At 52.6% G+C, this 26,979-nt stretch overlaps 1 protein-coding gene across 2 annotated transcripts in view; it reads right to left on the bottom strand.

Moving 5' to 3' along the window:
• Positions 1 to 26,979, bottom strand: part of LZTS3 (leucine zipper tumor suppressor family member 3) — a 36,977-nt gene that overhangs the window by 9,409 nt on the left and 589 nt on the right. The gene's annotated exons all lie outside the window — the stretch shown is intronic.

The following is a 26,979-nucleotide window of genomic DNA, read 5'->3' on the forward strand; positions in this document are numbered from 1 at the left end:
CAACCCCCTAGCTAAGGCAGGGTCACCCACAGCAGGTTGTCGAGGACCACAATGTCCAGGTGGGTTTGGAATCTGCTTTTCAGTGACTATGGGAGCCTGTGGGCTGTGCCTTTTTTTATGGGACAAAGGTCTCAGCTCCACACAGGGGAAAGGCAGTAGCCAAATTGCCCCATGCACTGCTCCCCAGCCTCACTCAGCAGGTGGAGGAGAAATCCAGGTTACTTTTTCCTTGCTGGGTAAATTCCACAGTGACATTTACACATTTATGTTGACTTTCTAAGGGCAGGATGAGGTCACTGGAAAGTTTGATCCTTCAAAACATAACCCCACAACAACAAGCAGTATGAGCTAAGGAAGATAAATGTCCTTAGTGGGGTGAGAGCCACAGCCTGGGCAGAGTGGTGGCAACGTCCTCCAAGACAACTCAGGGGAAGGTTCCTGCTCAGCCTTGTAGCATCTCCATTGGTGGTCTTCACTGGCAGAGTCTTGCAGCCTTTCTCTGACCTTGGAGGCCCTCAGGCAGTGGTTTCCACATCAAGGAGGCTCCTGCTTAGGACCATGTCCCAAACCCTCTAGGGTGTTGAGTTGGGATGTTCCCATCCAGTGCCAGTAATGCCAAACCTGCTGGGGATGGACAGGCTCTGGAAACAGACCTTTTGCCATACATTTTTTTTCCCCCTTTTTCTATGCTTTTTTTTTTTTCCTTTTTACAACCTTTTTTTTTCTTTTTTCCTTTCCTTTTAATGGGGAACCATCCAAGAAAATATTTGGGAAGAAAAAATGGTGATTAGCTTCTGTTTACTATAAAGGCAGGATCTGATAACCAGAGCATACGGATAAGCATCACAAATATGTTAGTAAGGAGATTCCGAGTGCCAGCAGATCCCTGACAGCACAGCTTTGCCAAAAAGGGCCTCTTTTTTCTGTTTGCAGGAACAGTTCTCACTTCTGTATCTTCTGGCCAGCTCCAGTTCCCAGTCAGACTTTACCTTGGTTGTTTCTCAGGTAAACTGGAAAATCAATGTTTTGAGAACAGTGAGCACATCACCGTGCTCTGACCCCAGAGCTGGAAGGTCATTTTGTTCTCCTTCCAGGTTTGGAGAAATCTGTGATTGAGCATTTCCCTGGGACAATTCTCCTTAAATCTCCTAATCACCTCCTTCCCATGAGAACATGAAGTGAAATTGGGTTTATGGGTGATTCCCAATGAGAGGAACAAGGACAGCCTGGCAGGCTGTGAACACGGTGGGGGAAGCCCAACAGCTTGCCTTTGCCAGCATTTCATTCCCAGGTCTGTCCTTTAGAAAGAAAGAGGAGTCACCTCCAGGCACAACTGGGCTTGGAAGAGACCCCTGAACCATAGCAGAGGGGTGAAAGTTTCTTCCCCTACTCTGTGGTGAGGAAGCTCCAGACAGGCAGAAAACCAGAGCAGAAGTTTTAATCACCCTGCCAGCCAATGCCCTTTCCAGATGTTTTCTTTTTCCAGGGGCTACTTACTATCTGCAATGGTGAAAAGGCACCAGCACCACCACACTCTTCATTCTCAGCAGGCTCCCAAGAAGACACCAAGTCCATCCCACCTCATGAGGAGAACTAGGTCTACTCAAATCACTCCTGAGTGATGCCTGTCCATCCATCCATCCACCCATCCATCCATCACGGTACTCACCACCTCCAAGACCTGACACAAGCCTTGCCACGTCCTGCCCTTGCCCCAGTTTGCCAGAGCCCTGTAGCTAGAGCAGGAACCTGAGCAAGGGACTTTGTGTAGACACAAAGGAGAAGGAGGGAACCCTTCCAGAACAAATGCTGAGGTCATTTCCCAGCATTATTCTGTTCATAAAAGCTGAACAGGATTTCTCTGCCTGTCTGGGTTTTTTCAAAGCACCCTTCTGGCAGGTGTCTCCATGCCAACACCTTCCCTAGGTAAGGGAAGGTGCTGTGCCTCATTGGTACAAATAAGCCTTCTCTCTGGCTGTGCATGCAGCTCACCACCATCTCCATGCTGCATGAGCTCTCTGTCCCATCCAACCACATTAGCCCCTTGGCCTTATCCCCAGCAGCTTTGTGTTGGAAACAGCAGTGGTTTTATGCCTGATGCAGAAAATCTGGGGTGAAATTTCCTCTTCCCCAGCTGTGGTGGGTAAATTCTTCATGGCCACCTCTTATCAAGGGACAACTAGATGCTATTGTAAAATTAATAATCCATAGAATCATAGAATGGCTTGGGTTGGAAGGGGCCTTTAAAGATCATCTAGTCCCACCCTCTGCCATGAGCAAGGACATCTTCAACTAGTTCAGGTTGCTCAAAGCCCCAAACAACCTGGCCTTGAACACTTTCAGGGATGGGACACCCAAAATGTCTCTCAGCAACCTGTACCAGTGTCTCACCACCCTCACAGTGAAGAACTTTTTCCTTACATCTAATCTAAATCTCCCCTCTTCCAGTTTAAAAACCCCTTGTCACTCCTTGTTCCCTGCAATCCCTGCTCAAAAGCTTGTCTCCAGCTTTCTGATCAGGGCTTCTTTGAGTACTGAAAGACCACCAGAAAGTTTCCTTGGAGCTTTCTCTTCTCCAGGCTGAACAACCCCCACTCTCTCAGCCTGGCCTCACAGCAGAGGGCTTCCAGCCCCCCCACCATTGCTGTGGTCCACATCTCTGCTGTGCTGAGATCCCTAAAACACCTCCTGCATCTTTGCACTTGCTTTACCCAGATGTCAGTGAGTCCCATCAGATCAGACAGAAGATGACCTGCACTCATATAAGCAGCCACATGGTTAACTACACAGAGATGGTGAAGACCTGGCTGGGTCTGCCCCAGCAGGTTAATTGTTAACACTCTTGTAACAAAGGCCTTTGGGAGCCATACCTGGGCACCATGCCATACCAGAAGGAAATCAATCACTGGTCTCAGGCAGAGTGAGCTCCAGGAAACAGCCCAAAAGCCAGGCAGTGCCTTGGCACAAGCTCCCTCCCAGGCATGTGGTCCTGGCAGGATGGGCAGCAAAGGCATCTGAAGGTCAAAAATTCCACCCCGCTGCCAACTGCAGTAAGAGGTGTTCCTGTGACCTCCACCAGGCAGGTTGCTTTGTGTCTGTTTTCATCACCAAGCCATTGCCCACACAAGGAAAACAGGTTGGGTTGGTTGGGGTTTTTTTGGGGAAGGGCAGACCTACACCTGCACTGTGTTCCTCTGGTGGCTTTCCAGTATGTTGGCAGAGAGCTGGTGTGGCTGGAGGAAAAAATATCGTCATGTGCTGAGGTGGTGGAGCAGGTTAGAAACAGTGTAAAAGCAGTGACAGCTCATTTGCTAGGATACCTTCTGCTTCTTGGAGATTGGGAGAGAGAAAAGGTCAGTAGTGGATTAGAAGCAAGAAGACAGCTCTAAGGAGCAAAACCACCTTCATCCAGAGAAGCATTAACAAGCCCTGGGGGAAAAAACACCACAGAGGCTCAAGCCCTGTAACCAGGCTGAGACAATATATCCACAGGAGATGTTTGAATCTGGGTTTCAGAAGAGCTACCAGCACCTCAAAGGCTGTTGCTCAGGTTGATGTGGTCACCCTGTGCTCCCGTGACACAGCTCCAACAGTAATGGTAAGATGGGAGCCCACCTGAGGCTCCCTGGCTGGTCTGGGGGACATGGACTTGGGCACAAGGGAGGACCACTGCAGTGCTGGGAAAGGTCAGATGCACCTGCATCTGCACTCAGTGCTCTCATCATGCCCTGTAAAGTGCACTGCTTGTCTTAGCTGTCCCACCACACACCTCTGAGAAGGTTCTCTTCTCCCAAATCAATTTCAGATGGAAAATACAACTACATCAAGTCCAACCTTCTATACAACACTTCCATGACTACTAGACCATGTCCCAAAGTGCCATATCTACTTTTGTTAACACCTCCAGGGATGATGACTCCACCACTTCCCTACCATTCCGTGATTCTGACACCTCCCGTCCCAGCAGCTGAGAGCACTGAGGGCACCACACAGGGCCCCATGGCATCCTTTGGATGATAACTGGGACCCCTTAGAAGCCATCAGCCTCCCAGCACATAGACATGTCTAAGACATAAGAACCAAACCTGGCTCCCCTCCCCTGCAAATGTGGCAGCATGGTATGGAGGGGCTGGATTTGGGGGAGGCAGGTCCCTGTTGCAGAACTTGTGCTCTCTCAGGCTGCTGTGGGAAATCAAACCAAGAGGCTTCCAAACGTTTCCTTTTCCTTCCCGTCTGCTAATGAGATAATTACAGCTTTTGTGTGCTGGGAAACGACTTTCTCATTACAGGGGCCACAGCAGCTATTTACATAATAAGCCTGAAACAAAAGAGAGGAGATGAAAAGACCCAGGAGGCTCTTCGGGAGAGTTGTGTGGCTGAGGGAGAGCCTGCAGGATAATGGTGAGGGGATGCCCACGGGATGATGGTGAGGGGATGCCCACGGGATGATGGCTTTCTCTGTCCCCGAGGTCCCTCTGCCAAGGTCTGCTGATAGCACTTTATCCAGGTTACCCCCAGCAAGGAATGTTCCTCATTCTCAGCTGCAAGGGTCCCCAGGGTCCCCAGAACCAGGCCAGTATGCTCTCATAAACCACCCATCATGATTCCAAATTGCCAAAGGATTTGGGAGAGGTGACTGTGCTTGGAGACCCCTGTGTGTGGGTGACAGGGAGAGCCGTGGCAGGTTTGCCCTGAAGAGGCTCAGCATATGTGCCGAGGGGGACAGTCTGTTGTGACAGGACAAGAGGTGGTGGTTTAAACCAAAAGAAGGAGATTCAGACTAGAGAGAAGTAAGAAATTTTTTTACACTGAGGGTGGTAAGACCCTGGCCCAGGCTGCCCAGAGAGGTAGGAGATGCCCCATCCCTAGATCCATTCCAGGTCAGGTGGTTTGGGGCTCTGAGCACCCTGCTCCAGGTGCAGATGTCCCTGCTGACTGCAGGGGGGGTGGAACTAGATGATTTTTGAAGGTTCCTTCCAACCCAACCCATTCTATGATTCTGTGATTCTATGTGGGGCTTGCAATGACACCCTGGGACAAATCCCACCACCAGAGGGTATGTCTGCTAGCAAACTGGCTCACCTCCTGTCCCATCTCCAATGTCCCAGTTTCCACCTGCCTCCAGCGGTGGCCAAAGGACACGCTGAGTTCCAATCTGTCCCATCCCATGCCCCTCGTCCCTGTTTCTTGTCCCAATTCCTGGCCAAGGGACAAGCTGAATACCAAACTGTCCTATTCCACTTTGCTGTCCCCAGAGCTGGCCAAAGGACACCGAGCACCAACCTATCCTATCCCCTGTCCCATGCCCTATGTCCTGAGTCCCATTTCCACATTTTCCCAGCTGGCCAAGGGACACTTTGGGTACCAGACTGTCACATCCCATGTCCCACTTCCCTGCCCCCTCAGCTGGATAGGGGACACTGGGTACCAAACTGTCCCATCCCACATCCCAGTGCCTCCAGCTGGCCAAGGGCATGCCACCAGCCTGCCAAGCCACCCCCTCCCTTGCTTAATAAAGGCCCCATTGTTCTTCCCCACAAAGCCTGAGCAGTGCAGCCAGCTCCACCTTCCCTGGCTAATCCTCCCCCTCTGCTATCAGTTTTCCTCCTCCATGTTTAAGGGACATGTTCCACTGCCACCCTTATCCTTCCTTTTCCCCCAAGAAGAGGCAGGAGGGGTGAATCACAGCAAAGCACGGCTGAAACCTCCATCACAGTGCACATGGCCTTGGCTCTGTGCTGTTCTGCTTGTCCTCCTTCCCTTTGTGCTCCCATAGGTACTGCTGGAACAGACACCCCACTGTTTATGTGTTATGCCTAGGCCTCTGTGGCACAGCATCCTGGTGGTGAGAATGATGAAGGGACCAGAGGTTTGTGCTAGGTCCATGCTTGCAGACCACAGCTCTGCCCCAGAGCATCCCTCTGCAAGCACAAGGCTCAGAGACCCTGGCAGCTGCCTAGAAACCCCTTATCAGCAACAACCCCCTCCAAGAGCACTGCTATTGTTCCTCCAGGACAAGTTGCTCCACCATCCCAAGCCCCAGCACAGCTCCTCATGTTGGGGTGTTCCTGGGTTTAATCCACAGGATTTTCTGGATGTGATAGAGCAGACAAAGGTGTGGAATGGAAGGCTAAGCACTCAGCAGGCTGCACCAGGCTTGAGCTGCTCCAGTGAGACATCAAAATTGCTCTGGAGGCTGCAGTGGGGTGGGCAAAGCCCCAGAGAAACTTTAACAGGTGACAGAGAGATGTAACTTGGTGCTCTGTGATGCGTATGAGATCCAGGCAGGGTTTACAATCTCCATCCTTGAAGGTTTCCAAGCCCTGACTGGACCAAACAGGGTGTGGCCTTGTAACTCAGCTGTGTCACTGGTACAGTCCTCATCCTCAGGGGCACTTTATCCCCTTTTCCCAGGCTGCTCTCAAAAACCTAGCTTTGGATCCAGGTTGTTGTCCTCCAGGAATCACTCAGGGGTAGATTGGAGGAATTTTCCAGTACACAGCATGTCCATCATCCCAAGGAGCAGAGAGTGCCAGCAGCACAGGAAGGTTTCAAGCTCAGCCTAAACTGCCAACTCATATTCTGTATGTCCATCAGGAAGGATTTGAGCATGGTCTTATCTGTGCCCACCAACCTTTGTGGCAGTCCCTAGAAGATGCCAGCTATAGGCTGGTTATTGTCCCCAGTAAAGTCCCAGCAACAACTGCTGCCTGGAAAACACCAGGGGCACACAGAAAACTCCCTCAGTTCACTGCCTGTAGGGGTAGGGTGGTTTGATGGAGCAGCCTCAGTGCTGGCTGTGGGGCTGCACATGTGGCTTGCTCCATGCTGCAGGCTGGACCACTTGACCTCATTCCAGCCCTGTGTGCTTCAGTTTCCTCTTACTTAGGAGCTGCTTCCTAGTCAAGGTGGCTGGAGATGAGCTGCTGGTGGTCGTGCTGCCTGTTGTCAATTATAGCAAGAGGGAGTTTCAGGGGGGGCTCCTGACCCATTGCAGCATGTGGGCATGGTGCTGCTGTCCCCTGAAAGTCCCTTGGTGGGAAGCTACACCTCTTGCCTGGCACCTCAGCAAAGAATCACAGAATGCATCTGGTTGGCAGGGACCCTCGAAGGTCACCTTGTCCAACCCCCCCTGCAGCCAGCAGGGACATCTTTAACTAGATCAGGTGACATTGAATGTCTCCAGGGATGGGGCCTCTGGGCAGCCTGTTCCAGTATTTCACCACTCTCACTGTGAAGAACTTCCTCCTAATGTTTGATCTGAATCTACCTTGCTCCAGCAGCAGCTGCCTGAGCAGCCTCATTTGTCTCCACATCCCAGATTTCAGGGATCCCACTGTGATCCCTCTGCTCCTTGGCCCTGGATGCCTTTCAGTGGGAGCAGAAGGACACCACCACCCCCTCCTTGTAACCGGATCCTCCCAGGATTTCGCCCAAGTTAGACCCCAGCTCTGTAAGGTGCTGCAAGGATGCGAGGGAAGGGGGGAGCTGCTCCTGCCTTTTGGGATGAGCCATCTCCCCCGGAGAGGTGCCAAGCAGCCATCACCACAACCCCTGCCTGGCTCTGCCATCTCCAGACCTTGCCCACAGCACTATGCCAGCAGGAAGGACACGGAGGGGACCTGCCACGGCTGCCCACGCCACCGACCCGGTTGTGATTTATCATTAACTCACCCGCAGGAATTTCAAGGGCACGGAGCCAAGCCACGGAGGTGCTCGCCCCTCCCCGGACACAACACCGCGCTCGGAGAAAGCCCCAGCCGTGGCTCGCCCCCACCACCAACCTTAGTGCTGCTCCCCAGAGTGGAGCCCCCAAATCCGTCGGAGTGCAAGGTTCTGGTGCTGGTGGATGCCAGCTGGATCCACGGTCAGTTTGGGGAGCTGGGGGAAAGCAGCTTTCCCCAGCCTGAGCGGACCCACTTCTGTGCACCCCATCTCTGCTCCAACCCCCGCAGTGCAAATGCAGCCCACTGGGTACACCCCACCCCAAAAAGGCACCTGCAGCATGCCCCACCAGCTCAGCCCCACGCTAATCCACCCAAAAACCTTGTGCTCCCCTGCCCGGCCCCTTTCTGGGCTCAAACAAAGACGCCCAGCGAGAGAGGGGAGGAAAAGAAAGGGAACCACCACCCCAACCCCGCCGCCAAATCCGGGAGATTTACCTGGACAACCCAGGGGTGCATCCTCCAGCTCCTTGTCCTCCACAGGTCTCCAAGTTCATTGTCTCCCTTCTTGGTACCCCAAGGGGAAAAAAAAACACAACAAAGTGCTACCTGCAGAGAGCAACCTGCTGCTGAGCTGGGGCCAAGCGCTGCACTTTGCTCGGTGTGATTGGCCACCGCTGCCCCAGCCCACGGGACCTTAACTCTTTGTGCCCATCAGGGTGGAGAGCAGCCCCGTGGCCTCAGACGGGGAACTGGGGTTCAACAGCTCCCAGGATTTGGGGTGCGAAAGCCTGGGCTTCGGGGTTTGGATTTCGACGGCTTGGTTTTGCTCAACTTGGGGGTTTTGAGAGCTGGTGCTTTGTTTATGTCCAAATCGGGATTTTGATGCCCAGCGGTTGGGGTTTTGCTCAAGGAGGAAATGGGGGTCTAACTGCCTGGTTTTCTTCAGGTGGAGATGTTAGGGGCTGGTGGGTTAAGTTTGCTGTGATGGGGATTTGGGGCTTTGATATCTTCTTCTTGTTCTTCTGTTTTTCACATGGAGATTTGGGGAGCTGAGTGTTTAATTTTGCTCCAGTGGCGATCTGGGGGGCGGGGGGCTGGCAACTTGCTCCCCTGTGCTGTGGCAGGAGGGCATTCAGGCTTCCCCTTGAGGGCTGGGCAGCTTCCACCCTCGTATTGGATTATTTGCAGTCAGGAGGGGAGCACAAGGAGGGGAATAAAGCCACACAAAGCTGCTGCTAATTTCGAGTGATTGGCCCAAGTGTGTTTTCTATTGGCAGGACCTGTCAAAGGAGTTGCCAGCATAATGTGGGCGCTGTGGGGCTGAGAGCAGCAGGAACAGGAAGCCAGCAATAATGCTAATAAAAATCAGATATGGGCTGTGCCTGCCTTGAAACTAAGGCAAAACATGCTGCTGGGGGCAGGGGGAAGGTGTGAATTAGCCCAGAGTGGATTCCTGTGGAGGCTCAAGCTCTTAATTTTGCCCTTTGACTTCAGAACCCAAGACTTCCAAAACACCAGGCTGGTTTACACACCGCTGGAAGAGATTCCCAGCATGCACCTTGGGAACAGCCACACATGCAGCAAGGCCTCTCCATCCCAGGAACCACTCTTGCAATAACCAGAGCTGACCCAAGAGCTTTGTCAGGTTACTGACCCTTCCCTCCAGTGGGATCATAACATTATAGGATCACAGAACTGTTGAGGTCAGAAGAGACCTTTGAGGTCATCGCATCCAGTCACCTAGAGCTCACATCTCACCACTGCTGCTAAGACATTACCACTAACCCCCACCCCTCAGCACCACATCCATCTGTCTTTTAAATACCTCCAGGGATGGTGACTCCATCAGTTCCCTGGGCAGCCTGTTCCAGTGCCTATGAACCCTTTGTGGGAAGAAATTTTTTCCTGATAACCAGCCTGAACCTCCCCTGGCATGGCTTGAGGCCATTTCCTCGTGTCCTGTTGCATGTTCTATGTAAGTAGAGACCAGCTCCCACTTGGTTCCAACCTCCTTTGAGGTAGTTGTCAAGGGTGAGCATGTTGAGAGCATGCACAGCATCAACTGCTCCCAGCTCCCAAGCTTAGTTCTTTTGGATGAGGAATCCTGGCCATGGTTTCCCCTGCTGAGTGCGGTAGGTGGCTCGAGATCCCCCCCTACCTGGCAACGTGCAGCATGCCTCACTGCGCTTCCCCTAGAGGCCGTGGAAGCAATGCCAGTCTTTGTCCCCCCAAAGCCAAGAGAAGCACAGCAGCCCCACCAGCAGCACCCCCAGACAGCAGAGGTTTCCCCGTCTCAGCGAGGGCACCACCAGCGCCCCTATTTCATGCACTTCCTTCCCCTCAGTGGAAGGAAGATTTGCCCTGACTTTGCCATCTCCAGCAGCTCACTCTGGGGCAGCAGCCCCTCTGCAAACCTCCCTTTCCCCACAAGGCTCGAGCTGTTCGTGACCATGATGCCCGTGCTGAGGAAGTGAACAAGTCACAGAATTGTTTCATTTGGAGAAGACCTCTAAGTTTGAGTGCAACCATCAACCCAGCACCACCAGGGCCATTAAGCCAGGTCCTGAAATGCCATGACCACACCTTTCTTAAACACCTCCAGGGATGGTGACTGCACCACCTCCCTGGGCAGCCTGTTCCAAGCCCTGACAACTCTTGCAGGACAGAAAATTTTCCTCATCTCCAACCTAACCCTCCCCTGGCACAATTCTTCTCCTTCTATCATCTGATACTAGGGAGAAGAGACCAACCCCCACCTCACTCCAACCTCTTATCAGGCTGCAATGCAGCCTGTGCAGAGCAGCTTGAAGTTGTGGGGGTTTGCAGCTTTGAGTGGGAGCCACAACAAAAGAGACACCTATAGCTTAAAAGAAAAAGGAAAAAAAGGAGAAAGAAAAAAAAGAGAGAAAAGAAAAAAGGGGGAAAAGAAAGGAGCAGATTGTCTTTCTCTGCTCAAAGGATCCCTTGGACTGGCTGCTGTCAAATGGGACCCCAGGGACTCCTCCTGAGTTTTTCTCTTCTGCAGAAAAAAATTCTCCTCTTTGATTTCTCTTCTCTTGGAGCCATTTCATTTCAAGATCCCAGAAGCTCTCTGAGGTCCCTGGACTTCTGCTGCAGAACTGGTGAAGTGTTAGAATGAGTTGGTGGGGTGGTTGGTCTCTTCTCCCAAGGGACAAGTGACAGGACAAGAGGAAATGGCCTCAAGTTGCACCAGGGGAAGTTTAGGTAGGACCTGTGGTAAAATGTCTTAATTGAAAGGGCTGTTAAGAGCTCTAACAGGCTGCCCAGCACAGTAGTGTAGTCCCTATCCCTGGAGGGACTGAAAAGCTGTGTAGATATGGTACTGAGGGCCATGGTTTAGTGATGGACTAGACAGTGCTGAGTTAATGGTTGGACTCAATGATTGTAGATGTCTTTTTCTGTGGTTCTGTACAACCTGGGCAAGCTCTGTGGCTGAGCTCCCAGGAGAAATATCAAGTGAACTCTCAGTGGTTATTCCTGCTGACATGATGCAGAAGTCTTCTCTCTACCTGGAGGTTCCCCTGCACCAGTACTTGCATCCTGAGATCCCAGCATTGCACTGGTCTGAAAGCTAAAATGCTGAGAGCAGTTCCTGCTCATTAAGTGAAATAATTTGAGCCCACACAAGGCCCCTTCATACCCATGAAGAGCTGCAGACGGGAGAGGACACTCTCCATCTGCCACAGGAGACTGGAGGGGGTTCCTGAGTCTTGGTTGGCATTTCAGAACCATTTTGATGCCAGCTGACCAGAAATCTTGAAAGAGTAAAGCAAGGCTGGGGAGAAGCTCCTAGAATTTGGCTTTAAGCAGCCCTGTGGTACACGTCAGGTGTGTGTACTTTCGTTGCTGAGCATGGACCACACTCCAGCTTTTCAGAGCACCATCCCTTTCCCTAGTTCCAGCAGCTTTGCATGCATTCCTCAGCTTGGCATGGCCACCTTGCCCTGAGCAAATAACTGATACACTCTGGATCAGGCCAAGGATCCATCCTGGATCCATCTAGCCCCTGCTGAATGAGGAAAAGACCCTGGTGACCAAGCCTCACACCTCCACCCCAGCTCCTACTGCCATGCATTGTGCTGCCCATCCAACCCAGCATCTGTGGGCTAAAGCCAGGCAAAGCCTTTTGGTGCTTTGTGCTGGTACTGGGCAGAGACATGCAAGGGGAGAACATTGAACCGACCTCTGGTCTCACAGCTCCTGCATTTTTACCTCAACCCTTGAGCTGAGGGCAGCAGGAAGCTTCAGAGGTGCACATAAGATGGGAAGCACTTGTGAAACAAGCTCCAGAGGAACTTCACACATGTTTCAAGCTTGCACTTCATCTGTTTGGGGCAGAATTCATCCTGGCACAGCATCCTCATTAATTTGTAATCCCACGCTGCTGGTCTCACCTGTGCTGCTGGCAGGGACTGCTGTGGGATCTGTCTACAAACACCAGAAGTCTTCTCAGCATTTCTCCTCTGTAGGCTTTTAAATGAATCTGTGCTGATGAATCACTCAGACGTCCCCAGGAGGCTTTACAAGAGTGCTGGTGGCTTTGGGGCAGCACTTCTGACAGCTTGCAGTTGGGAGCAGGACCACAGCCACGGCCAAATGACACACAGATGTCAATCTTTGTCTCCTTTCCAGTGTGGAAAGGAAAAGCACTTAGCCAAAGAAATGTCAGGAGGCAGATAAAGGAAGAAATCAGGAAGAGATGGAAGACATCTCCTCCCTTGTGCAGTGGTAGCTGGGCTGGGGAGTTCCCTGCCGTGAGAGACAAGTGATGCTCAGTGGGTACCTGGATTCAGAGGGCAACTTGACAGGGTCATGAACCAGAATTTCTTCCTCACAAGGGTTATGATGCCCTGGACCAGGCTGCCCAGGGCAGTGGTAGAGTTTCAATCCCTGGAGGGGTTTAAAAGCTGTGTAGATGAGGTGCTGAGGGATATGGTTCACTGGCAGCCTGGCAGTGCTGGGCTAATGGTTGGACTCGATGATCTTGAAGGTCTTCTCCAAACAAAACAGATTCTGTGATTCTGTGATCTTTGTACATCTTCTTGCCTTGTCTCCATGGCTCTTAACAGCCTCTTCCTGGCCACCCTGATCCTGCTTCCTTCATCTTCTCATCCCAGGAAGCACCACCCTGTGAAGCTGGCACCTATTTGCCTTGGGAAGGGTCTTCTTTATCATAGAATGGGACCTTTCAGGGTCATCCAGTCCAACCACTTGCAATCAGCAGGGGCATCTGCAATTAGAGCAGGTGGCTCAGAGCCCCAAACAACCTGACCTGGAATGGTTCCCACCTTTCTGGGCAACCTGGGCCAGGGTCTCACCACCTTCAGTGTGAAACATTTCTTCCTTCCCTCCAGTCTCAATCTCCCTCATTCAGTTTAAACCATCACCCTTGGTCCTGTCACAGCAGACCCTGCTAAAAAGGTTGTCTCTAGCTTTCCTGTAGCCCCCTTTAAGCACTGGAAGGCCACAAAAATGTCTCCCTGGGAGCCTTCTATTATTTTTTCTTTTGTTTTGCCTGCTTCTAGTGTGATCCTGTCTGAAGAACCATTATCACTCGTGTCAGCATCACATTGGTGATGGCTGCTGAGCTGCGACTTCACTCCCCATTCGAGGTGGCCACATCAGGAGTGAGGCACTGCTGAGATGTTGGCCGTGGCAGGAAGGAGAGGGGTTAACCTCCCCCCTCCCCCAAAATGTCAGTGGTGCTAAAAATAGCCAGACTTTTCCTGCTGATGTTGACTCACCCCTCACAGACCACAACTTCCTGAGACACGTCAGAGGCTGTGGGGAAATGGCCTGGCCCTGTGCTGCTCCAAACAGACCCTGTGTTTGTCTCCAGGGTCACCTTTGGTCATCCTCCAAAAGCCAGCCTCCTCTGCGCAAGTCTGCAGGGGTGGTGGGATAGGAGATGGTGCTAAGAGAGACTGGATGTGTCAGCATGCCAGCATAGGTGGGCTTGAAAGGAGGGTGGGCTGAGTACCCTTGCTGGCTTCTTCTTCCTTAGGGATTTGCTGGGGTTCCTTCAGTGGGGCTTCCTCTCCCTGCAGGTTCCTTTCTCCACTGCAACAAGCTGCCCAGCAGAAAGCAGGGCTTTGGGTGTGTTCATTCCCACAGAACTCTCTCTGGTTGAAATCCACTCATTCCTCCAGCTCACACCACCACCACTACCACCCATCTGTCCCCAAGTGCCAGAGCTTTAGCCCTGCATGGGGATGGCTCAAAGCTCCCTTCCCTAAGAACCTCATTTGATGGTTCCAGTGAAAGAGGAGAAATGTACAAAAGACACAACCCCAGTTAGTTTGGAGATGTGGGGACCAGGGGTCTGTCTAGCTCCTTCTAGCTATCCAGCTGAGATCACAGCCAGGGGCAACGAAGCCTCTGAAAGCCACCACATGACCCCAGAAGCCCACACAGCCATTTGGTCTGGTTGACCAGGTCATGGTGACTGAAGGAGAGAATAAAGAAGAGGGGTAGAGGAGGGAGTGCATGTGGGGTTTAATGTTATCTAAGCCATAAGCAAACAGCTTGGTGAGCTTTGGTGCCAGCCAACTCCCTTGCCCTGATAGAGCCCATCTCATCCTGCTCAACCCTTCCCACTGAGTGATATAATCTCTCCAGCACTTAGACCCTCATGCACCCAACCTGCTCAAAGTTCTGCTGCTTGATCACTGTGACACTCACACCAAGGGAAAGGTGCACCTGCCCTGCAGGGTCTCACTGGTGTAGAGAGACCCACCCCACAGCTCCATCTGGGGTTAAAGGAAGGGTTGTCATTGATACTTTGGGAGCCACTTCCTTCCTCTTCCCTCCTCCAGAATAGCTTTTTTGTCTTTGGGTTTGTTTTCTTTCTTGCATTAAAAAGGTTTGATCCTGACGTGCTTTGAATGGATTGTAAGGCAGCACTGAATGCCTCCTGGGCTGTGGCTTTTTGGATAAGAGAGGGAGGAGGGACTTTCATTGTGTGCAACCTTGCAAACCTTCGGAGAGAAAAAGCATTGCCTCCTGCTGCTGTTGCTTCCTGCCTGGGTCTGTTGCACTCTGAGGAGTCCCATGTCCTCACCCAACTCCTCTCTTAGATCAGAGGAGCCAGCCACCTGCTCACATGCTACTCATCCTTCATGGAGCAGTCCCATGAGCTCCACCAGCACAGCTCCTCTGCAGTGGTAAAAATGGGCTGTCCATCTCTTGGCCAGCTCAGATGTGGCCAGGTATGACACAGTCCCTGCTGTGCCAGAGGTCTTCACCAATCCAAATCCAAATCCAAATGCAAAGTCATCTCAGTCTGCCCCTTGTGATGCTAAGACCTCCAGCTGCTTCTTGTGTGTGTAGAGACTCAGCCATCAGGTAAACAGTGCAAAGCCAGGATCTCCCTTTCATAGCCGCCACTGCCAGGTGCTTGGAACACATCAGTGATGGTTTCAGAAGGCAGCGAGAGCCTCAGGTGATGCCGACCTGCCAACCTGGCTGCAGAGATGGCTTCCATCTGCTGTGATCCTGACACTTGGCCCTGGGACTCCCTTTGGAACCCCTCCATCATTTTAGAGGAGGGCAAGTGACCCACACAGATGGCAAGGTGACAGATGGGGTTGTTGGCCGTGACTGATGGCGTAACATGTGGTTGAGACCTGTGAGGTTTATTCAGCCAGCAGGTGCCCAGATAATATTTTCACCCTTAAAATCCTCCTGGTCTCTTCCAACCAAAATGATTCTATGATTCTAAAAAGAATAAAAGGTCTGGCTGAAGGCTGGCCTTTTGGAAGCACTGGTAGAGAGTTAAAGGGTCTTGGAGACTGAAGTTGGGCTGCCTTTTCTCCACCAAAAATACTGAAGCACCCACCTTAGTCACCAGGACAAGACCTTGTTGGTATTCTGGCTCAAGAGAGTTATGGCATTAGGTTTGCAATGAGGGATTCCTCTTCCTGAGCCATCTCAGATCTCTGCTGGAGGTTTATGGACAAGAGGGATTTTTGATTTTAGAAAAAGAAGGGCAGTGAAGCAACTGAGCTGCAGCAGCATTCCCTGTCCCCACGCTGGAGATCAGAAAAATACTGATAACAATGGAGAAAAGGCAGAAACGCTCGATAATTTCTCTTCTGGCTGATGTTCTCCTGCTACACAGGGGCAACAAAGTGCTCTCCAGTCCATTAGTAACCTAGGAAGTCACTAAATGGCATGGCCTGGGGATAAACATTTCTAAACAGCGGGCTAAGATTAATTTGCTCCCTCTGGGAGCCTCTAGAAGCAGGATGAGGAGTGGTGTGGCCTGCTGCTCATCCTCTCTGAGAAGTCCTGGGATTTCTCTCTGATCCCAGAAGACTGGAAAGATGATGATTGCAGGGAAATATTGAAGAGAAGGAGAAAGAAGAGAAGCTGGAGTGGTGGGGTTAGCCTGGCAGAAAGTGATGGAGGCCTGGAGGGATGGAGCGGGGGAAGCTGTCAATGTAAAGAGGTGACTCAGGCAAAAGATGACTTTGCCAATTTGCTCAACTTCTTCTGGGGCAAGTATTAGGTGGCCCAGGCAGCTTCACAGATGGAAATATGCTTGTGTGAGGTGCTGTGGTTTGGAGTCACATGGTTATTCTGGTTCAAACATGAGCTGGAGTTATCATTAAAGTGTATGATGGGGAGTGGTGAAAGGATGGATCTCGGCTGGATGCCAGGGGGCTGGGGCAGAGGTGTTTCTAGCTGGGCTCCATGGAGGTCCTCCCAGCCTCCTTCCTCCCTCTGCAGCAGGGGCTTAGAGGAAAAAAGGACTAGGAAAAGGAGAAACCCACTGCTCCTTCCCCTTATCTCCCATGCCACAAAGCTTTTCAGGGATACCCCACAAGTCAGGCTGCTGTTGGACCCCCAAATGCTTGGATGCCATCAGAGACAATTCACTCACCACAACACTGCCTGGTCCCTCCTCACCCAACCTAATGGGCATAAACCTACTTCAAACACTGGAACTGGATCCTCAGGGAGGTGGTTGATTTCCCATCCCTGGAGGTGTTTCAAAGAGACAGAGATGTGGTGCTGAAGGCCACGGTTTAGCACCAGACTCGGCTGATCTAGCTGATGGTTGGACTCAATGACCTTAAAGGGCTTTTCCCACCAAAACCATTCCAGGATTCTCTGACTCCATGAATGTCTTTTGTCCTCCATGAATTTTTGGCAGTGACCTTTGCAAGGGAACTATGCCCTCTGAGAAAAGCTCCCTGGTTTAGTTTCTCCTTAACCAAGTGAGCCATCTCCAATTGCACTTTGAGGAAGAGTGAAGGGTTGCACCCACTCTCCTCTTCATGCCACACACAGGCACTTTAATCCATTTTAGGCTCTGTAGTAGCTTGAAGTTTTGGTTCCTCTGAGGCACTCTAGGAGTTTAAAATCACTGTGCCAGGCTCCCCTCTTGTATGCCCTTTGCATCTCTGCAAGTCCCAGCAGCTCCTGCAAGAGCTGGCCCGGGAGCAGAAGCCATCTCACTGCTGTGATTCCCACCACTTACACAGGACATGGCAGCCACTGCTGACCCTGAAGGACAAGGCAGAATCCCCCAAGGTAATTAATGCCAGTTGCTGCAATCAGCTAATTAGCAAACAAGATCGATTCAAATGGAGTTAAGGTGTCAACAGCTATTATGCAAGCTTGTCTCTGCTGGAGTAAAGCCGTCCTGGGAGGGTCTGTGAGAGCTGTTGTGGTCCAAAAGTCCTCATGGATGGGAAATGGTAAAGACTTGAAGGAGATTCCAGGGGTAGAAGTGATTAAGGACAAAAATCTCATTGCTGGGACAAATTAAGCAGGGAAGGCAACAAGAATGGAAAGTGATGTGTATAATTGCTTGCAAACCTGAAGGGGAAGACAGAAAGAGACACTGGGCACCAGCCAGCCAGTGTGGGATGAGACGGAGAAGTCAGCCCTTCATCAGGGAAATACCCACAACGTAGGGAACCCCTCAAAAGGAGGGGAGCAGGGCAGGTCTCCCCACTGGGGCAAGGCCAGGGTCAAACAGCCTGGGAAAGGCTCTCCAGTCCTGCTCCCAGCCCCAGGAAATGTGCAGGCAGAGGGCAGGACATAACACTCATCCGTCTTCTGCACCCACACCACAATCAGGCCTGCAGTTCAAACTGATTGTCACTTTGGGAAGTGATTTGCCAGCCTGGAATGGTTGGGATGCAACAGGGACCAAACTTGCTCTGTTTCTGCCTGCAGACATCTCCTTTGGGAAATGCAAGCCCGGAGATGGATGGGTGACCAGGGTGGGACATGGGGCTCTGGGACCAGCTCCTGAGCCAGAGGCCAGTGTAAAGCCTGTAGAGACATCAGCTAATCCTCCCCTAAGCCTGCTGTGAGGGATTTAAGGGGTGTTCATGTTGCTCTCCCCTGGGATCAAGATCCTCAGAGGATAAGAGTGTGATGGAAATGAAGGGATTCTCCTTCCCACAGTAGGGTGTGAAACAGAGACATGCCCCCTGCTGGGATGTGTCAGGGGGCTGAAGTTCTCTCCTCTGTGCTCTCTCTGGGAGGAAGGGGATGTCTGCTGTCATCTTCTGTTGGACTTCGGGGGGAGAGCTTTGCTGCTTAGATTTGGAGCTGGCAGATGCCCTGCTTTTACCAAGGCAGTTGGCCCAGATCTCTCTAAACCCCTGGAGGGGTGAAAAATTGCTTTTCATCCTCATGCCATGGGCGGAGAAATGAAGCAGCAGGATTCCACCCAGGTCCTGTCATGGCCAAAGTTGGGGCTGGGGCTACCCTGGGTGATGCCAGCTCATGCCTATCTTTTCACCCACCATCACCCCCAAGTCATTCTCCACAGGGCTGATCTCCAGCCCTTCATCCCCCAGCCTGTATCTGTACTGACCCACATGCAGGACCTTGCACTTGGCCTTGCTGAACCTCCTGAGGTTCACACGGACTCCCTTCTCAAGCTTGTCCAGGTCCCTCTGGATGGTATCTCAGATGGCAAGTAATGCAGGTAAAGCCATTAACACACTTGTACTTCTTTGAGGGCTAAGGAGAAGGGGAAAGGCATCAACAGACTGATGGTAAAGTTTATTAAAGAAGAAACAACAAAGTTTTCCATCTTGGAGGAATGACCAGCAGGTGGTGGATGCATGCCCAGAACCTAATGCTGAGGTAGCTGTGCAGGCAGTGTGGGCATTCATAGAATCGTTTTGGGTGGAAAAGAGCTTTAAGATCATCAGGTGACTAGCAGGACTTGCTTTTAAAATAAACAGAACCCTTTATCTCCTGAACTCTGTACCCCAACAGGAGGGAATGGATTTCACCCCAAGCAATGCCACCATTAATCACCTCTGGAGCTTGAGACTTTGCTCATGCCTTGGCCGAGGGATCTCTTCCCAAAGCCACGCACACACCTCTCACAGTGCTGGGCACAACCCAGCCCTGCTTGGAGCTGGAGTGGGTCCTCCCCTGCTAGCCAGGCTGGCTGGAGAGGGAAATAATCCCTCCTTTCTGTTCCAGCTCTCAGGAATGCACCACACCTGGGGCCCCTCTGGGAGTGTTTGCTGTCCTGCCGGGCACCAGCCCTGGATTGTTTGCCCAGGGATTTTTTGGACATGTAGAATTATGAAAAGCTAATTTGAGCCCCTGAGAGTGTGGAGGGATGAAGCCCATGGCTGGCTCTGAGGAATGTCAACAGGCTGTGGGCTGGTTTGGCTGTGGCACTGCCACACAGCCCTACCGAGCTGCAGATCACACATGGAATGAGTTTGTTTGGGCTCTCCTGGAGAGCAGGCTGAGAGTTGTGGGCAGGGGTTCACCCACCCCACATGCAGGTCACACAGTCACTGTTTGAGCCATAAGAGTGGGCTTTAAAGTACCTCAGCAGAGTCCCCAGTTTGGTTCCTAGGCAGTGTGATCCCTCACCATTGCTGCCCTGGGCTCAGGGCTCTGCAGTTCAACCTCACAAAGGGAAACTGAGGTCTGCAGGGTTAGGAAACATGCTAAGGACCACAAGAAAGACCCCAGAAGATCAGTCCCTGGGGTCTGCAACTGCAACCACGACTGCTCCTCAGCTTGAAAACCCACCAGGGTGGAGGAAGAGTGCAGCAGCCCACAGATTGGAGGAAGCAGGAGAGCAAACTCCTGCTGCACAGTGTCTGGCCAGGGACCAGCTCGGCAGCAGTGATTTATTATTTACATTGCAGGAGGAGCTGGAAGCTGTGGAGAAGATCAGAGTCTCCCTGAGACTGGCACAAGAGCTGTGCTTTATGGGCTGTCTTCAGCTTGCTCCTCAGATGAGTGTTTATGCTCCTGCTGAGCTGAACTGGGTGGAGTTGTGGCTTCTTCTAGAGGCCTTTTCAGAAATGTATTTATTTGAAGAAGGTGAAATTTGAGCAAGGAACAGGTCCTGGTCTTTTCCAGAGCCCCTTTGGACCATGGTGCCTGGGGGAGGAGAGCCATGGAAGCTGAGGAGCTGCTCTGTGCTGTGCAGGCTATGTGGGGGTGCAGCTCCACCCATCTCAGCCCAGCATCTTAGATGTTTTTGGAGATGTTTTCATCCCCTCCTTTCTGCCCTGGCAGCTCTGAGCCACCCTGAGGACCCATCTCAGCTGCCTCCCCATTACAGGGACAGCCCTCCCAGGCTGAGACCAGTCACCTTGGGTGGACAACAGCTGGGCAAGGTGCATGGTCTGACCAAAACAAACACTAACATATCCCTGTGCCATGTCCCTTTGCAATTCCCTGCATGGCTTGAGGCAGAAGGTCCCACTGAAGGGAAATGTCTGAGGTGGGACAGCCAGTCTCCCATCCCAAACATCTCAGGTGGGATGGCTTGGCTGTTATTCCAAGTGCTTGCAAGGGGCAGAGCTGGGGATGTAATGAAGGCAGTGGTCCATTGGGGTTGGAAGGAGCTTGTACTAGATCAACTGATATAATTAGAAAGCAGGGACAAGGAGATGAGCTCCTGTGCCCAAAAGCTGGTCTGTTTTTTCCAGCTCCAGCAGCTGGGCTAATAAAAGCTCTGACCTCTCCTTGCTCGTCATCTCCAGCACTTGTCTGCAGGGCATTGCCATGGCCATGAGCTCGTGAAGGAGCTCCTGTCCTTGAGGGTTTCCAGGGCTGAGGCTTCTGCAACTTTCCTGGACAACATCTGCCACTATCACTGCAGCTAGTTTGTCTCTTCTTGCCCCATTGACCCTGGGCTGACAAGAGTGGGCAGTGGTGGTCCTCCCCAAAACCGTGCAGCTGGGGATGCTCACCCAACTTTGGCTACCAGTGATGTGCTCAGGTTGTCTCTCTTCATGCTTTGGCTCAGGCAAGAACCCCAGAATGACAACCCTCTTGCAAAACCCTCTGGTCATGCTCTCTGGTGATGGTGAGGAAATGGTGGATTTGCACAGGACCTTCTCCACCAAGTGCCAACCCCACAAGCCAGGCTTTCCCCAGGGAAGGAGGAACTGGATGAGAGATCCTCATTCATCTGCAAACACACATTGTCCCTCTGGCAGCACCTAACTCCCCTAATAACTCCCCAGGCTTGCAAACTGGCCTCACAGCAAGGATTTAGTAAGATTTAGTGTCAGGAAACCAGGATTTATGGGACATAACCACCTGGTTTGGAGAGGAAGAGGTCTGATGTGTTCTGCTGCATGGCCCCAGGGCTGGAGGGAAGGAAATACAAAGAACCACAGAACAATATAGGGTCTACAATAAGGTATTGTGAAAACCTGGGTGGTCCTACTGGTAGATAGAAGAGCAACAAGGCTGGTGAGGGGTTTGGAGGACAGGAGTATGAGGATTGCCTGAGGGAGGGAGCTGGGATTGTTTAGTCTGGAGAAGAGAAGGCTGAGGGGAGACCTCATTGCTCTCTGTGAGGGAGAGCCTGGAGGGAGGTTGGAGTGAAGCTGGTGTTGGTCTCTTCTCCCAAGTAACCAGCAATAGGATGAGAGGAAATGGGCTTAAGCTGCACCAGGGGAGGTTTAGGTTCTTTACTCCAAAAATGGTCAGCCATTGGAACAGGCTGCCCAGGGAGGTGGTGGAGTTGCCATCCTTGAAGGCATTCAAGAAGCTGTAGATGTGGTGCTTCAGAGCATAGTTTAGTGATCATGGTAGTTGGGTTATGGTTGGACTTGATGATCCTGAAGGTCTTTTCCAACCTTACTGATTCTGTGATTCTGTGAGAGTCACATTGATGCAAGATGAAGCCTAGTCAAGTGCGCTGGGCTTGTTCTCCCCCACCTTGCCAAAATAAACCACCTCATCCCATCCTCCTTCCCAGTTCTTCCCTGGCAGGCAGAGATCTGGCAGATGTTGCTCTGCTTGTGGACCTCCCTAGCAGGGAACCAATTCCATAGAATCACAGAAGGCTTTGGGTTGGAATCAGAGAATCACTTTGGTTAGAAGAGACCTTTAAGGTCATCAAGTCCAGCTGTGAAGCCAGCACTGCCAGGCCATCACTAAACCATGTCCCTCAGGTTTAAAGGAAGGAACATTTAAAGGGAGGGATTCACTAGATGCTGGACACACAGTCAGAAATTGCTTATCCCAGTTTGGGTTTGGTTTGATTTTGTTTTTGTTTGATTTTTTTCCCCCTGGCTTGGATCATTATTATTCTTACTGGTGCTGGGCTTCCAGAGGAAAACATGTCTTTGGGCCACATACTAAGGGATTTGGTTAATTCCTCACCCTCAGACACATATATATTTATTTAAAAGCACCTCTTGTTGTGTTACTTGGCACTTGTGAGCCTGGGTATTTCTCCAGCTGATAAATATTTGTGAGGCTGGTTGTCTGAAGAGCGGCATGTGGTTAATAACATGATCTCCCTGCAAAGGAAATGGGCTCTGATGCATCTGGAACATCTCAGCTGGCTCATGATCAGGATTTGGCCCCAAAAGAAAGGAAGGGATAGCTTGTCTCCCTACTGGTATGAGGATGAGGTGGGTGAGTTCATTTTGCATCAATAAATAGAATCATAGAATGCTACAGTTCAGACTCCAACAGTACCCTCAGGGACCAGCTGAGAGCTAAAAGGCTGGAGGTGGCTGCTGAGTGAGCAGTGGGAACATGGAGGATTCCAAAAGATGCTAAAGGGCACAGAGGGACTCAGAAGGCAAGCAGAAGAAAAGTCATGGGGCAAAAAGGAAAGCTCAGGACCACTGAACAAATCCCATAACCACCAACTGCTGGAGGTTGGGAGAGTTTCTCTGATGCTGTGAGTTAGCCCAGGCTGCTGTAGGTGTAGCTATCACGGATCCTCCTGTGCACCAGAGCTGCCCAGGGTCTACATGCTGCAGTGAGACTCCAGCTGCTAGAGTCATGTTATCCCACAACCCCTCCTAATTTCATCCAAAGGAAAGCCCAAAACATTTCCAGCCTCTGTGACAACTCCAAGACTCGACACATGTGTGTGAGAAGGAAGGGGCCAGCCGCAGAAGCAATTAACACAGGAGACAGAAAGCAGACACCTGGCCACCAGGTCTCATCTTGGGTCAAACTCCAGCAAAGCTCGGACAAAACTCATGATCTTGACTCAGGAGCCAGACAAAGCCAGCAGGATCCACATACTCATTGCAAGATCAATTTTGTGAGGGTGAGACTCAGCTGTGAGCACTGGGACCCTGGTTTCATCCTTGCAGTAGGTTCCCCTGAGATAAATCATAGAATTGCTTTGTTTGAAAAAGGCCTTTAAGATCATCCAGTCCAACCATTCTCCACCTAGGCTGGTGCTAAACCATGCCCCTCAGCTCCACATCTCTGTGTCTTTTAAACACCACCAAGGATGGGTTTTCAATCTCCTTCATGGAGATGAAGCAGGAGCTTCTGCAGCTCCTCCTTTGGGTCAAGGAGATATTCAGCTCCCTCTTCCAGGAGATCTTCCAGCTCCAGCCAGCCCTAGATTATAAGGCATAAGTCATGTCCTCTCCTGATAGCAGCTGTAACACCTATGTTTGCTTTCCTTACCATTTAAGAGGCTCTGGGAACCTTTTTGCCCCCTGGGAAGGTGAACTTCTACCTGGCTGTGCTCTGCCTAACCTTCTCCTGCTACAGGACTGCTGCTGTGAGGTTCTCAGGAGACATGTCCTTCTCACCCCACCAAGGGGTACTCGTGCAGGAACAGCAGGGAGAGGCAACAGTCCAGCCCCTGGCTTCTGAAAAATGCAGGGTGTCAGCATGATCCATTCCCCTCACGGTGGTGCCTGGGGCTGCAGGGTGATGGGAGAGCTGAGTTTTGGTTGCCTGTTGCTCTCTGCTGAGAAGCAGCCACTGACCGCAGGGTCTCGAAGCACCTGGACCACCGCGACCTCCAGGACGGAGCATCGCAACCTACCTACGGTGCCACCATGACCTGCACGAAAAGGACTCCTAGAGTACAGAAAGCACAACCAAAGGAGGAATCCAGCCACCCAGCATGGCTGATGAAGGCTTTACCCATGGAGAAGCAGCATGGGTGAGTCCGGGGGGTGACCCTGCCTGGTTCCACCAGCCTGCAGGGTAGGAATGTCTGGGCTCCTGGACGTGTGCCTTCATTTCACTTTCAGAGCCCTCAAATAATAACTGTGTTTGCCAGCTCCTGTGACAAGAATGACTAATGGGGAAAGATCCTCAGCAAAGGGAAACAAGAAACCTCCTGTTTCACCCTTTGTTTGCTGGATTTGTCTGACAGCCCCAGGGCATGGGGTGGGCTTTCCTCGGTGCGCTCAGGTCGCCCTATGAGAAAGCAGATTTCAAGCCCTGCAAAAACTCCAGCAACACCTTCTTAACTCTTAAGCTACCCCACCAGGCCCTGACTCCCTTCAGAAACTTTTTGCAGCCCAGTTTATCCAGATTCCTGCTCCACACTGAGTTATCATGCAGTGAGTGTCTCTGGCTGCTGATGCAACGTGGTTTTCACAGGCCATTTGGAAACCGCCCTCCCCATCTGCCATTTTTTGTTATTGCAAGGCAGGGAGCATCATCACACCCCTTGGCAGGGTGATGCCCCTGTGATGGATGCTGCAGCAAGTGGCCAGGCATGATGTTGCAGCCCCCATGGGGGCTGGGGCTCTCCCAGTCCCACCTCTGGTAGGACAAGCTGCTGCTGCTGTCCCCCAGACACCCAAGCTTCTGCAACCAGGCATTGGACTTTCAAACGCTTTTCTACCTCCTCCTTTTGGATCTGAGGGCTGGAGATTGGTCTCTTAGGACATAAGCCCGGTGACCCAGCGACGAAGAGGTCAAGGAGGAGGGAGTCTTGTCCCTGCACGGAGCTCATGGGGCCATGCACGCTTCTGCCCTGCTTTTTCCATGCCCACTGCCGCAGCAGGGAGCCAAAGGTGGGGAGATTTCAGCCCTTCCACACCTGCCTCCCCGCTGCCGGGCTGGCGTGGCCGGGCGCCTCTCCAGAGCCCGCGGGAGGGCATCGCGGGGCCGTGGCGTTTCCACGCCCGTTCGCAGAGCAGTCGCCTCCCAACCTTTGCAGAAAATAAATTCCCCAGCCGGGCTGAGGCGGGATGACAGCATCACAGGCTATATATAGCCTCGGCAGATCGCCGCTCCAGCCAGGGCCACACGGCAGCACACCCCACAGGTCCCTGCCGGGAGAAGGGATGGCACCACCGCCTGCCTGGGGTGCAGGAGCCTGCCTGCTCCACTCCGGGGGTGCTCTGAGATCCCGCACCCCCTTTGCACGCCAGCAGCTCCCTCGAGGGCCCAGCTGCTGCCATAATCTGCTGCCTGAGCGGGCTGATGGATGAAGGATGTGCTGGAGGGTGGTGAAGGCACAGCACCGATGAGCTAAGCGAGCTGCCGAAGGTTATCCTGGGGGGCAAGTGGCATCCCCTGGCTTGAGTGGCACCCGTTGGCTCCCAGCGTGAATTAAAGAAGCTGTTGGCATCACCCCTCCTGTGTCCAGTGATACGGTGCAGAAAATGCCAGCACAGGCCCACTACAGCATCTGCCCTCCCCTCCATGGCTCCCTGCAGCCCTCCTACTTGCATCTGCCTGCTCCTCTCCCATCCCAGCCCTCTGCCATAGTGTATGGGGCTGCATGGGCTGGCTCGGAGCTGTGTGGGGCGGCATGGGGGCTGCATAGAACTGCACAGGGCTGCATGGAGCTACATAGGGATGCTCAGAGCTGCATGGGTCGCGTGGGGCTGCACAGGTATGCATGGGTTGCACGGAGCTGTGAGAGCTGCATGGGGTGTGGAGCAGAGGGATGAGGCTGCCAATGTGCAGCAGGGATCCCTGCCTGGCTCAGCTGCAGGCCTTACCTTCAGTCCCCAGCTCCCCACACATGCAGAGCGGAGGCAGGGGCTGCTCAGGGAGATGCTCAGGAAGCTGTGGAGCATCCAGCAGGCTGACGGCCTCCTCTGGAGCCAAGGGACCATCCAGCCTGGGGGGCTGCCTGCAGCCACAGGTCCCCAGGCTCTAGCCTTGGCTCTTGTCATGGCTCTGAGGAGTGGCTGGGGGTGGCAGAGGGGGTCCCTGGCACAGCCACACCCCCCCACTGGGGCTCTGCTGCAGTGCAGTAGCTCCAGCCCTGCTCTTTCCCCCAGGGAGCTGGCAGAGAGTATGCCTGCCTTCATCCTGCCATCATCTTGCCCTCATCCTGCCTTCATCATGCACCTTCTCTGCTGCTCCAAACCTGGCTGCCAGGCCACTGAGTGGGATGGGCCATGGAGAAGATCAGCAACCTGCTCCTCTCTTGCATGGGGATGGAACCTGTGGGCCTGGGCACCCCTGGGGCACTGAGAGTGGTGAGGTGGGTTTGCACCCAGTGGATACCCATGGCTTAGAGGTTGCAATGGCTGGGGGAAACACTCCATGCCCACATCCTTGAAAAGCTGGAGTGCCTCCTTGAGTGCTCCTCTCCTGTGTGGGGCCGGAACCTGTGGGGCTGGTCACCCCTGGAAGCAGAGGGCAGCGGGGTGGGTTTGCACCCAATGTGCAGCCACAGCTTAGGGGTTGCAACGGTGGGGAGGGGACCCTCAGTGCTTGCATCCTTGCAAAGCTGGGGAGGCATGGGTGCCTCTTTGGGTGATGTCCCAAGTGCAGAAACCCACGTCTCATGGGTCCCTTCCAACTTGAGATATTCTGTGATTTGATGTCATGACGTCCCCCCCCTCCACATCCTCCCTCCCTGCCGCGGCTGGGCGAGGGCCACCCAGCAGATGACATAATTCCCAGCAACTGCACGTTAATCACTCGGCTGCCAGCAGCCTCCTTTTGCTCCAATCCAACCCCCCCAGTCCTCAGGCACTGTCCCCTCCCCTCCACCACGGCCAAAGGAATCCCCGAATAAACCCCAGAAGGGCTAGCGGGGGCTGTGGGTGGGGGGAATAACCTGTCCCACTCCCCACCCCCCAAA

This window comes from Dryobates pubescens, chromosome 23, assembly GCF_014839835.1.
Source record: "Dryobates pubescens isolate bDryPub1 chromosome 23, bDryPub1.pri, whole genome shotgun sequence".
Lineage (NCBI taxonomy): Eukaryota > Metazoa > Chordata > Aves > Piciformes > Picidae > Dryobates > Dryobates pubescens.